The sequence below is a fragment of the Hyperolius riggenbachi genome, chromosome 1 (assembly GCF_040937935.1).
Source record: "Hyperolius riggenbachi isolate aHypRig1 chromosome 1, aHypRig1.pri, whole genome shotgun sequence".
NCBI classification, from domain to species: domain Eukaryota; kingdom Metazoa; phylum Chordata; class Amphibia; order Anura; family Hyperoliidae; genus Hyperolius; species Hyperolius riggenbachi.
The window spans coordinates 471,199,892-471,214,166 of record NC_090646.1 but is presented as its reverse complement, the minus strand read 5'-3'; positions in this window follow the sequence as shown (position 1 = coordinate 471,214,166).

Sequence of the window (14,275 nt, the reverse complement as noted above, 5' to 3'; positions counted from 1 at the left end):
CAAGCGCTAGGTGAATTGCAGCACATGTATGGAAACATCAGACAATGCAGTCTATGCACCCTCTGATGTCCTTGAGATTGCGTTTCCCTAAGCGCAGCTAAAAGCGTGCATATGGAAACGAGCCCTAACTCACTGCAAGCAGGCTTTGTATTTAATACATGCATTAAGCAACTGACCACTGTGAACCTAGCCCAGGCATGGGCAAACTTGGCCCTCCAGCTGTTGAGGAACTACAAGTCCCACAATGCATTGCAGGTGTCTGACAGCTACAGTCATGACTCATAAAGGCAAATGCATTGTGGGATTTGTAGTTCCTTAACAGCTGGAGGGCCAAGTTTGCCCATGCCTGACCTAGCCTAATGCCTATGTGAAATTGCATGTTTTGTTACCAATAAATGACATGTTGTGATAATCTTCTTAAAGTGGGATTATACTCCCAAAACTAAAATTTGAGTAACTTAGTTAAAAGAACTATTGAAAGCATTCCCAAGCATTCCCTGTGTGGACATTTTTTTTTATTTTAATTGCAGAGAGCAGCGCAGGTTTGCTTATCTCTGCTTAATCAGCAAATGTAATCATTGCCGGACAGGAGACACTCTCTGCCTGTGTCTTCACTCTTAACCTACAGTATTCCTTCTCATTGTCCACTTGTGTCCTCTCTTGTCTTATCGCATCCTCTCAGCCTGCCTCCTCTAATCTCCTTGAGTCCTTTTATCCTCATGTCCTCTCTCTCCCCTTCACATCTTCTCTTGTCTTTTAATCCTTTCTCATCCTCTAGCATCTTCTCCTTCTGTTGTCTCCTTTCTTGTCACCTTATGTCCTCTCTTTCTCTTGCGTGTTCTCTTCCTATGCATCCTCTAGTGTCCTGGCAGGTCTTCTTCTTCTCCCATGTCTTTATGGACCCTACCGTCATCTCATTTTTTTTTTTACTTATTTGCTTGACATCTTGCATTCTCTTCTGCTCTGGCATCTTCTCCTTTCTCCTTGCCTACTCTCATGACCTTTCATGTCCTCCCTCATCCTCTTACGTCCTCTCATGCCCTCTCATTCTCTTGCATCCTTTCTTGTCTCTTTGCAACCTCTTTTCTTTCTCTCATCCTCTTCTCGCCTCATACATGTCTCATCCTCTTGTCATTCCCTCCTCCTTTCATCCTCACGTTTTCTCTTAGTCATTGTCCTCATATCGTCTCATCCTCTCTCATTTACTTATCTTCTAGCATCCTTTCTCATCTCCTCTCATTCTCTAATGTCTTCTTTTATCTCCTTGGCTCTCTCATCCTTTTGCATTCTGTTGTCATCTCATATTTTCTCTCATCGTCCTCTTGTGCCTTTGGGTCATCTCTCTTCTCCTTGCATCATCTATCATCCTCTTTCATCCTCTACTATTACCTTGTCCTCCTGCGTCCACTCTGGTCTCCACTTGCCCTTTTGTACTCTTGTGTTCTTCTTGCATCCTCTTTTTTTCCTTTCATATCCTCTACCATTTCCTCATGAATTTTAGTTCTCTTTCATACTTTTGCTTCCTTCTTTCCTCTCATCATCTTGCACTCTTTCATCCTCAAATTTCCTGGTGTCCTTCCTTGTCTTTTTATGTACTCTCATCATGATTTATCACGTCCTCTCATCCTTTTGTGTTTTCTCTCATCTGCTCGCATTCTCTTACATCTTCCTTCTGCACCTTCTCTTGTCTCTGGCATCCTCTTGGATACTTATCTTCTAACCGCATCTCTTGTCTCCTGCAGTCCTTTCGCATCAGCTCTTTCATCTCCTTCTTTCCTCTCTTTTCTTCACATTTCCTCTCTTGTCTCCTTGCATCTTCTTGGTTTCTCCTATCCCCTTGCATCCTCTCACATTGCCTCTTATGCAAGAGATCATCAGAAGCTGCAGTTCTCAGATGAATGATCGGAATCTAGCCATGCAGGTTCACTTTCCTCCAGGAACTGTAAGCTGTGCCTCTATGCAAATTGTATATTTATTCTTTTGTATTGGGGATGCTCTCTATATTTGTGGTGATATATTGGGGTGCTGATAATGTTAAGGATAATAACAGAACATATTTCTGTCTTTTTTTTCTGTCTACTGGGTAAAACCTCAGATGTGTATTGTGCTTGGTAGTAATTGGCCACCTGGCCAGAGTAATCTGAAGGATAATGTAAGTCTGCATGTAAATGTACATTACCTCTGCCCTCATTGTCCAGCCGGGGAAACTGTGTGTACTGCTAATTAGCGGCCAATTGAGGAAGAATAGGCTGGTCGGCATGGCTTTTGAACTGGAATCAGCCATTGTCCCATCATACAAAGCAAGCTTGCCAGAGTGTTGGGGATGGGAAGCGGACACCTGAAGGGGTTGGAAATTTCTACAGACTTTAAAAACGGAAAAGGAATTGCTTTGAAATCTGTAAGTGTAAACAGGATTACAGGCAAACTGCTACCTGTAACCAAAATTCGATCTTTTCATGGATGTGCTAAAATACACTTTAACCAAGGAAATAATGTGGAGGAAGCTTTTTGATGCCTGCAGAGTTCAATGGGTGACATTGTGTCCTGCCAAACTTCAAGAAGCTAAAACAGGAACCCCCTTTGAAGTGCATATCACAAGAAGGATTATGACAAGCGTTCGGTGATGTCACAAACGGGGAAACTGCATTAGTTCCTGGGGGCTGGACATTAAATGCCCCAGGGGACACTTCGGACTATTTAAGGTGGCCCAGGACAGCCACCGGTGTCTTCTCTCGGAGGTAGCGAATAGCTAGGGAGGATCGCGACTCCTGGTCGAACCGGCGTCCTCCCGTCAAACAACGTTCTAACCTAAGCTGGTAACGTTCTTTTTTCCCCCGTTTATTTTTACGCAAATATCCGTGTGTGGTATCTTTGTAACTCTTAATTGTGTAACTTTTTTACTTTGTCTTTTTGTAATCTTTTTGTATATATTAAGTTCTGCATTGTTCTATGTTTTTCTAGAATATTAAATTATTATTTAATAAGTTTGACTTCTGCCGTACTAAACTAACACTCATAGCCTAGAAGAGACTGAAGTGTAACCGTGTATAAGTTCATGCCTAATTGTACGCTTGAGCAACACTACCGTATGAAATTGTAATTGCATTGTGTGTGGGGGCGTTTGTCATACGTTGGCCTAAGCGCGCAGCTGACCCAACGTACGAACAACGCCAGTGCGAGTAGCGACAGCAGAGTGGCTAACAGTATCGTTCGGAACGACTGTTAGTGGGTCTTTGCTTTACGACAGTGTAAGATTGCAACTGTGTGTGTGTGTGGGTGCGTGGCGTTCCCGTATTTGGCCTAAGCGCAAAGCTGACCCAAATACGAAAATGCAGATTGCGTATTGAGCACTCAATAGCTGAGTGAACGTGTCTAGCAACGCTAGTGGTGGCAGTGGGAAGTGTTTGAGGGGTTCCAGCCTTGTTTGTAGCTTAAATAAGGCTGTTCCCCGCTTAATCTGGTCAAACCCGCAGTCGGGAACCGTATACGCAGGCGTGCCGCGGGCCGGTTCCTGACAATATTGCCAAAGCTAAGCCATATATGATATCAATAATCAAATTGTGGAGGATTGCCAGTTTTAAAAGTGTTGATTTACAGCTGCAATGCAAGTCAGTGGGCCGCAGATCAACACTCTTCTCTTGGCCGTCAGACTGTTCACCATTTTTTATCTAAGGCCCAATTCCACTGAATGAAGCTGTGGATATTTACAGTAAGCAGCCCTGTTTCTATGGGTGGGCCAGGCAGGTGTCTGGAGGATCGGGGGGGGAGTGAAATTTTTACACCCTCACCCTGGGTGCAATTTAAAGAGAACCAGAGATGAAGCACCCTCATGTATTTTATTACATTTATCAGTGGGAACATGACAGTAAACACCTACCCTGCTTTTAGTTTTATTGTTATCTGCTTAATTAGTCTATTTGCAACTGTGATAAGAATCCATCGACTATTCAGTCGAGGTTTGACCTGGAATAATTATAGCTGAGTCACTCTTCTGTGGAGTCCTTTCAAGCCCAAGCCTTGCCCCTCCTGGCTTAGATCTTCTGCTTTGCATACTGAGAGCTGTGATGACTGGGAGGGGCTGCTGCTCCTGAGAGAGAAGCCCTGTGGCTGTAATATGATCCCTGTGTGCTCTGTGTGCACTAGATTCTCATAGGAATGAAACTGCAGTTATTATCAGTGACACTTCCTACAGGCAGATCATACCAAAATGAAAGCACACAGATGAAAGGCTGCATTTAGCCTAGATAGCAGCATAATCTCATATAGCCTAGACAGCACATCCAGAACAACTCATATAACCCGGAAGGAGAAGGGATATGAGCCGGCGGCCATATTTGATTTTTCCTGGAGCAATAATGGATAAAAAACACTAAAAAAGGCACACCAGAGCGGCAAAATTATCAGGTAGAGCATTTATTCTTTACAAGCTATCAACTAATATGTTTATTTTGTGTGAAACGTTCATCTCTGGTTCCCTTTAACCTACACACTGCCCTGACAGTAAGCCATGAAAGTACTGACAGTCACCTTAAAAAATCAGCCGGCTGTTACTAAATATGGCGATCTTAAATGATTGATTTGATGGTTTTCAAAGATGTATGGTGTTTTAAAGTTAGAACGACACATCTTTACAAATCGACCCATTAGTGTACTTATACTTGTTTAAATAATTTTAATGAGGCCCAAAACAATGATACAGTGTGCTTGCACTATTTTTTTTAACAATATTTCGTGTCTGAGAAGTTGTTTCTTTATTACAGCTTTAAGCCACTAGACATTATAAAGTGCACAGCAAGTTTTGATGGTAGTGGAATGTAAATATTGGAACCAAACGTTACCAAAATGAAAATCACTAGCAGTTTCATTTTATCTCACATTTTGAGAAACCCGTTGTGTACAATTTACCAGTAATGTCTTGATGCACAGTGCAATTTATTATGAGAAACTCTCCCAGTTACATTATTAATCAATGTAAATTAATCCAGATTGCTGCCATTAACTGCTAAAAGGTCCCTCAGGGCAAAGTTGTGTTCAGCACAAAACCTAACATAGCATGTGTGTGAATAGGATAGCAGTTTACATTATAGTCTGCAGCCCTCAAAGGCACTTATCTGACCTTGACTCTGGGTTCCTTCACATATGTAGATTGCACTGCCGCATGCATTTAACACAACCCATGTAAGAGTTGTGGATCAATTGCAGGTCTAGTGTAGAGAGCTGTTCTGTTAATTTGCTGAATGCATTCTGTTGTATGGTGATATGTGCGCTGCTGCATTGTAACACAGCAGACAGTACTGCGTTGGATAGGCATAAAGGTTACTCTTAAGGCCCATACACACGTCAGATTTCCGCGAACGATGGGTCATTTGAACGTCCCGTCGTTCCGTCGTTTACCTGTTTGATAAGAGTGGGTTTCACTCAAACGAACGATAGTCTGTACACACGCCCGATTTAGCGGGCGAACGACGGAACGATGGGACGTTCAAACGACCCGTCGTTCGCGGAAATCCGATGTGTGTATGGGCCTTTATGCTCAAGCCCATTCTTGGAAGAGATTTTGGCCTTATATAATGCGAACAAGACAGGGGTTTTTCTATGGTCATAGAGCCTTTATCTTTAGCCATACAAAATAATCCAAGCATTAAAAGTTACATCAAGAAACACAGTGAATATCAGGGGCTTTGCTAGCCCCAATGATTAGTGGCACATGCCACGGATCTATTCTGGGGTGCCCACCAGGCAGAGTCAGAGCTGTGGAGCCTCTATAGGGCATGCTGCGAGCTGTGGTGCCTCAATGGTGGGCATGCTGGGAGCTGTGATGCATCAATGGGGGTATGCTGGGTGCTGTGGTGCCTCTTTGGGGGTATACAGGGAACTGTGGTTCTTATATGGGGGCATGCTGGGAGTTGTGGTGCCTCAATGGGAGGCCCGTGAGAGCATTGCAGGGGGTCCACCAGGAGGTCTGGGAATGCTATGGGGGGACTGCCAGACAACCTGGCAGCAGGCCAGCCTGCCCAGCAGAAAGTCAAACCAGCCAGGATAGAAGCCAAATAACTCTGCCTAGTTATGTTTAAGTGACAATTGTCTATTTATGTGATATGCTGCATTTATTTATTTATTTGTATTAATGGAGAGGGGGGACTTCATCCAACATTTTGCTGGGCAGGCCTACTTAGACTGCTGTTAAGTTTATGTAAATTTGGCTCCACCGGTGGCCACACACACATTCTGTTGCATGACCTCGCCCATTTTTTGGCTGGAGTGCCCAAAAGTGCCCTGGATCTCTTAGGATCCTAGCTACTCCCCTGGGGAATATAAAGTAAGTCTCTATGCAAATGATGCATTAATGATCCTCACGCAGCCTCTAACTTCTATACATACCCTATTGCAGCTCTTAGATCACTTTGGCAAACTCTCAGTCAATATGACCAAATCTCAAGGCCTACCTGTTACTATCTCCCCCTCAGGTGGTTAAATTGTATAAGGCCAACTTTGATTTTAAGTGGATGAATTCAGAAATGTCATACTTAGGAATAACCCTCACATCCTCCTATGACCCCATCATTAAAGCCAATTATCTACCCTTATTAAAGTCAGTTATGCGTACCTTTACTTAATGGTCCCACTATAAAATCTCGCGGTTGGGTAAAATCATTGCCATAAAGATGGAAATACTACCCTTGTTTTATACTTGATGAGAGCTCTACCACTTAACACTAGCCATTCCCTTATAACAACATTTCAAAAACAAATTAATACGTTTGTTTGGAATAATAAGCCAGCTAATTTTAAAAACAATTATTTTCATATACCTGTTACTGATGGTGAGGTAGTACGAGCACCTAACTTCTGGTACTACTTCCTGGCAGCAAGGTTTTCTCAAATTATATCACGGTTTAGGCCTAATGAACAGGCCCCCTGGATCCAGTTTGAAACTGATTCAGTCTCACCTTATATCCGCCCTCTCACTTAAAGTGAACCCAAGGTGAAAATAAACTGATGAGATAAACAAGTATCTCAGGGTTTTATTTTACAGAAACTCGTAGGTTGAATGTTTTACTGTCTCTAATCAGTGGCAGCCTATTAAGTGTCCCAGAGTTAGAAAAAGGTCAATAGTTCATGTATTTTATCTCTCCCTGCCCTCAGAAATTGTATTCTACCAGGAAAACTTTTATGGCTGTCATTAGCTTATCAGTGATGTTCAGGGGCGGCGCCAGGGGGGTGCAAGGGGGTGCTCAAGCACCCCCTAGAATTGTCCAAGCACCCCCAAAGCACCCCCTGGAGTGAACTGACTTCAGGCGTCTAAAAGACGCCAAGTCAGTTCACACAGTGGCAGCACGGAGCAGCAGGCAGGGCTATGGTAAGATGGCCGCCCGGAGCCCTGCTCTGCAGACTTCGGGCGGCCATTTTCCCGTAGCCCTGCTCTCTGCATGCAGGCAGGAAGTCTCGTCGGGAAGGAAGAGGATCGTGGGCGCGCGGGCGCTGCGCGCCACAAGGTCGGGACAGGAGGTCGGGAAAGAAGGTCTTCGGCTGTAGGTGAGTAAATGGGTTTTTCTTTTCTTTTTCAGGTGGTGCTTATTGGGGACATATCTGCTACGGATTGTGCATATTGGGGTCATATCTGCTACGGATTGTGCATATTGGGGTCATATCTGCTACGGATTGTGCATATTGGGGTCATATCTGCTACGGATTGTGCATATTGGGGTCATATCTGCTACGGATTGTGCATATTGGGGTCATATCTGCTACGGATTGTGCATATTGGGGTCATATCTGCTACGGATTGTGCATATTGGGGTCATATCTGCTACAGATTGTGCATATTGGGGTCATATCTGCTACGGATTGTGCATATTGGGGTCATATCTGCTACAGATTGTGCATATTGGGGTCATATCTGCTACGGATTGTGCATATTGGGGTCATTTCTGCTACGGATTGTGCATATTGGGGTCATATCTGCTACGGATTGTGCATACTGGGGTCATATCTGCTACGGATTGTGCATATTGGGGTCATATCTGCTACGGATTGTGCATATTGGCGTCATATCTGCTACCGATTGTGCATATTGGGGTCATTTCTGCTACCGATTGTGCATATTGGGGTCATTTCTGCTACCGATTGTGCATATTGGGGTCATTTCTGCTACCGATTGTGCATATTGGGGTCATTTCTGCTACGGATTGTGCATATTGGGGTCATTTCTGCTACCGATTGTGCATATTGGGCTCATATCTGCTACCGATTGTGCATATTGGGGTCATATCTGCTACCGATTGTGCATATTGGGGTCATATCTGCTACCGATTGTGCATATTGGGGCCATATCTGCTACCGATTGTGCATATTGGGGCCATATCTGCTACCGATTGTGCATATTGGGGCCATATCTGCTACCGATTGTGCATATTGGGGCCATATCTGCTACCGATTGTGCATATTGGGGCCATATCTGCTACCGATTGTGCATATTGGGGCCATATCTGCTACCGATTGTGCATATTGGGGCCATATCTGCTACCGATTGTGCATATTGGGGTCATTGGATGTGTTTTTTGTTAAAATCTGCTCACATTACGTGTATTTTCTTGAGAAAACCTGCACAATTATGTGAATTTTCTGGGGAAAGGGTCACCAAAACTTGGGCCCTCTGTCTTTGCGTTGCACTTTTAAAGGGAACCCGAGGTGAGAATAATATTGAGGCTGCCATATTTATCTCCTTTTAAGTAATACCAGCTGCCTGGCTGCCGTGTTGGTCCTCTGCCTCTAATTCTTTCAACCATAGACCCTGAACAAGCATGCAGCAGGTCAGGGGTTTCTGACAATATTGTCAGAACTGACAAGATTAGCTGCATGCTTGTTTCTGGTGTAATTCAGTTCACTACTACAGCCAAATAGATCAGCAGGGCTGCCAGGCAACTAGAATTGTTTAAAAGGAAATAAATATGGCAACCACCATATCACTCTCACCCCGGGTTCACTTTAAATTACAGTTAGCCCCGCCCTCATCCGGTCATGACCACGCCCATTTTTCCGCCTTGTAGCCACACCCATTTTTTGCTGCGGCGCTCCCCCAGAAATTGGTCCAGCACCTGCATAGCACCCCCTAAAAAAATTTCCTGGAGCCGCCACTGGTGATGTTTACTATATTCCCGGCAAGCTACCGACAAGACAGAAGCTGTCACATCTATGCCTGGATATTAAATCTTTCAAGCAGCAAAATAAATCAAGTAAAAGAGCCTGCTTATTAATATATGTTTATTACTGTACATGCACGTTTATCTCATCATGTCACATATCAAATTGGGTACACTTTAAGACAGCTTTTGCCAGACATTTCAAAGAGCTTAATCTGATAGTGATGAATAATTTGCTTCTCTGGTATAAATATAGAGATATTATGAAACTTTGTTCGCAGTAATGCTCAAATCCGAACTTTGGGTGAATCCGGATAGTTGCTATCTGGATATCACCCAGTAAACCTGTGTGGGCTGGGCGGGGGGCTCAATCTTACCTCTCCCTAGGCGCCTCCTACGATGCGCTCCACGTGCGTCACGTGAGTACAAACACTTCCTCCTTCAACTCGGAAGGAGGAAGTGTTTGTAATCACGTGACCGCCGCTTGGACCGCATCGTGGGAGGCACCGAGGGACAGGCGAAGAAGACGTCAGACAGGTAAGCTTGAACCCCCCGCCCACCCTTTCTGGGTGAAATCCGGATAGCAACTATTCGGATTCACCCAAAGTTCGGATTTGAGCATCACTGTTTGTTCAACCAAACCTCCAAAACTTTCATTCATGGGTCACCCGGGCAGCTCAGGGTGACACGAAACCACTAGGAAAGTATAGGAGACTAAAAAAGACTGAGCCATATCAATCCCTGCCATGCACTTATAAGGCCCAAAAGTCCGAAACAGACTGTCTGCATAGCAAGCTATAGGCTTGCTATACACCAGCAGTTCTGGATTTAAGCCTGGCTTCAGGGGCGTAAAGATATAATTTGTGTATTCAGTAGCGGTGCATTGTGGGTAACCACAGATGTTCACTTAAAGTGACACTGAAGTAGAAAAAAAAATGATATAATTAATTGGTTGTGTAGTATGGCTAATTACTCGAACATTAGTAGCAAAGAAAATAGTCTCATATTTTTATTTTCAGTTATGTAGGTTTTTTGTAATAACACTGCATCTCTAATATTTGCAATTTACACACTACTCAGCATTCTAAATGATTTCACAGAGCAGGCTAGTGAACTTTTGAACTGTCCGCTGCAGAAAAAAACAAAATACAGTGAGACACTTGAGATAATAAGCTTCAGAAGACAGAGCTCTCTGCGACTTTGAAAGTTGTGGAGCTCAGTGGCTTTTTTTTGCATAGGTAACAACTGGAGTTTCTTAACTCTTCCTGTACTGGAAACAATAGTAGACTCATATCTCTGCTACTAATGTTTTATTTCTTAGCTGTAGCTACACATACAAATCAACATATCATAAGTTTATTTTAACTTCAGATTCCCTTTAAAGCTGAATTATCGCAAATACCTTCTGTTTTAAGAAGGCAAATCACACTAATCATTGGTCACTCAAAATTCCCTCCTGCGTTTAAAGATCATTTTCGATTTATTTGGTTGGTGGATCGCTAACTCTTTTACAACATACAACCATTTTTGGATGGCAGAAAAATGTATTCCCCTATCACTGCCCCAGTTCAACAGAAATATCTCCCTAATTGGAGCACTATCGTTACTTTCACATTAAGCACTTATTTCTGAAGACTACTAGCCCAAACAGCGTATGAGAACCTCTATCCCAGTTCCACAATGTTTAAAGGATCTATTTAATTGATCATCTCTCATAGGATTGTTGTAAGAGCAAAAAACAATAAATATGATGGTTTGGGAAACTAATCTGCAAGTAGATCTTGATTTAGTAGAGAGGTAGAAAATAAGCCTGAGCATAGTATATTCCACCAAGACTCCTATGATCAGAGACACAGCTCTAAAACTATCTCCCAGATGGTACAGAACCCCTTTGAAATTTCATAAGATCTTCCCTAGTGTCTCCCATTTGGGCTTCAGAAGATGCCAGGTGGATGGCTCACTTTCACGGATTTTTTTGGTACTGTCCAAAAGCTAATTTACTCTGTGTAATGATCGCTGCTGCAGCAGGTATTGCTGGAAGTAGTAGTGCTGCAGCTCAGGCAGTTCTGATCTCTTTCGATGCAAGCTGCATAGCTTTGTCTGCCTTTCCCTGCTGTCAGCTTGTGACTGATTATCATTCACCTGTGTGGGAATCTGCATGTCTGCTCCCATTGGATGACCTCAGTATAAAGATCTGCTCCCTGCAGGACTCCTCGGGTTATCATAGCTTCAGTTTAAGCTTGTCTTGCTGTTGCTTCAGCCCCAGAGCGTGTTTCTTGTTCTAAAGATACTTTGCTGGTCTTGCATCATATATTGGTTCATTGCCAATATATATGCATACCAGCACGTTTATTATTTTCCTTGTATTCGTGTTACGTTGATACATCAGTGTCGCTGATGTATATGTACATGAACGGTTTATATCCTGTGTTCAGTTAGTCAGCTTTCCAGCACGTTTTGGTAGGTTGCGCGTATCGTGATCACCCGTGCTGAGTTAGGTATCCTGCTCCTGGTTCTGTTTGTGGATTGCGTTCATCTCTGCGAAGAGATAACGAATCCTTCTGAATCCTGTTCTGTTACCGTTTGTGGATTTCGTTCATCTCTGCGAAGAGATAGCGAATCCTTCTGAGTCCTGTTCCCTGTATTGCTCCAGTCCTAGTCAGTGTTCCTGCTTATGTCATATATCTTGATCCTGCTATTTCCTGACTATCCTGTCCTGTCTTTGTGAGGCACGCCATCGCTGCAACGCATTGGCTGCCTCATTCCAGTCTGTCTTGTTCTGGACGCTTGCTGTCACTAAGTAGCGGCTAGCTAGCATTCATTCTGTCTACCTGTCCTGATCTCCTCAGTTCTGGTTTATGCGCTCAGCGCTACTTTGCGCTGAGACGTTATAGCGAAACTATTGTTTGTGGCTGTTGGATCTGCACCGGCTCTGTGCGCCACAATCTCCTATTGGAGTCAGTCCTCCCCTCCACTATACTAGGGATAGCCTGTTTCCTTGTGCTAGTCTGTGTACCTCCTTCACGTCAGCTCATGCGTTGCATGCTGACTGTGGAGAATACACCACCAAGCCTAACATTATGATAACCCCATTACCAATCCCCATTTTGGGGGGGATTCCCAGAAAGTATGACACTGTTAATTATGGTTCCTGTTCCTTTAAGAAATTTGAAGAACTTAGCTCTGAAACAGAAAATGAGTTTTTCTCTGAATGTACAAGGAAAAAGGGGGAGTCCCAAAGCTCAACCGTATAAATAATTTCAGTACCAGGGAGTCAACCAGTCAGCACCTGGATCCATTAAGGTGCAAATCCATTAGACCAACACAGAAAGAAGGACTGGGTCTCCACCTGGATTTAGTGCAATTGTAGCAAAGTGATTTTATTCCATAGCAAAAAAGCACACAACGTTTCGGCACAAGGCCTTTGTCAAGTGTTACCAAATACAACAAACATCCACATATATATAGCAATCAGCATAAAAAAGACACACCCAACAAGAGTGGGCGGGCACAGCAGCTTAGTAGAGAAAATGGCCAATAATTTAAAGTGACAGTATAATATATTAAATTCTTTACAAAAAACACCTTAAATTAAAATCATCATTAAGTCCATTGGGAGCAAGAGTACTTAGCTTATCAATCCATCTGCTTTCACGTCTTAAAAGGACAGTCTGTGAATCGACGTTAGCAGCTGAAAAAACTTTTTCCAGGACGCACCATCGCAGATCACTCACGGTATGATCGCATTCATAAAAGTGTTTACCTATAGGAGAGTCAATTTTTTTGTCAGGGTCATCAATATATTTCCTATAGAGTCTAATGTTACTGCGATGCTCATTAATGCGTACACGTACTTCCCGTGAGGTCTGCCCTACATAGCCTATGCCACAAGGGCATTTCAGGAAATACACAGCATTAGTTGTCACACAGGAGAATTTTCCGTTCACTTTAATTTTCACTCCCTTCATAGGATGGCATACATAATCTCCTTTAATAATGCTGGAGCAATTTTGACAGCTGAGACATGGAAACGTTCCCAGCTTTTTTGGTAAAAAGGTTTGTCTTGTTGGAGCAGTATGTTTCACATCAGCCCTTACCAACATATCTTTAATACTCTTGCCCTTTCTGTATACAAAAGAGGGAGGGGTGGAAAAAACCTTAGACAACACTGAGTCCGCTTGTATAAGATTCCAGTTGTCCAATATGCTCTTTTTAACCAATCTTGCATGTGTGTCAAAGGTCGAGATAAATTGTACCCCCCTGTCACACTGGCGAGTGGACTTCTTTTGTCTCAGTTCAGTCCTATCCATCTTAGCAACTACGGATGCTGTGTGTTCTACTTCCTCTTTTTTATAACCTCTCTCTGTAAAATTTGAGACAAGTCTATCCGCTTGTTTAAAATAAGCCTCATCTGTTGACGTAATACGTCTAGCACGAATAAACTGGCTTTTAGGGAGTCCTCTAATCAGGGAGCGTGGATGACAACTATTAGCTAATAGGGCATTATTTCTGTCTGTGCTTTTCCTGTATAAATCAGTGTGTAATGTTCCCTCATTCAAATGTATGTCCACATCCAGGAAGTGCAAATTATTTTCATGAAACTCCAAGGTGAATTTGATGGAACTGTGGCAGACATTTAGTGCTTCCACAAATGCCCTCAAATCCTCTTCTGGCCCCGTCCAACAAAAGAACAAATCATCAATGTAGCGACAGTATGCAAGGCCCCATTTTTTAAACTGTTCATTCTCAAGGATGAATTTTATTTCAAAATCTCCCATGAAAATATTAGCCAATGTGGGAGCATAAGGGGCCCCCATTGGTACTCCCCTCACCTGTAGAAAAAAATCATTCTGCACCCTAAAGTAATTGGACCTCAAACACATATCCAATAAGTCTGTGATAAAGGATGGACTGAAAGCAGGGTTCATCCTGCATAATAATGACTTCTTGATAGACTCCATAGCCTCAATATGAGGTATATTGGTGTACAAACTTACTATGTCCAGGCTTACCAAATACTTCACGTTCTTCACATCTATTCCTGTCAAGAAGTTTAAAAACTCAGTAGTATCCCGCAGACACTGGGGAATGTCTTTGACAATAGGCTGGAGTACACTGTCAATGTAGATGCC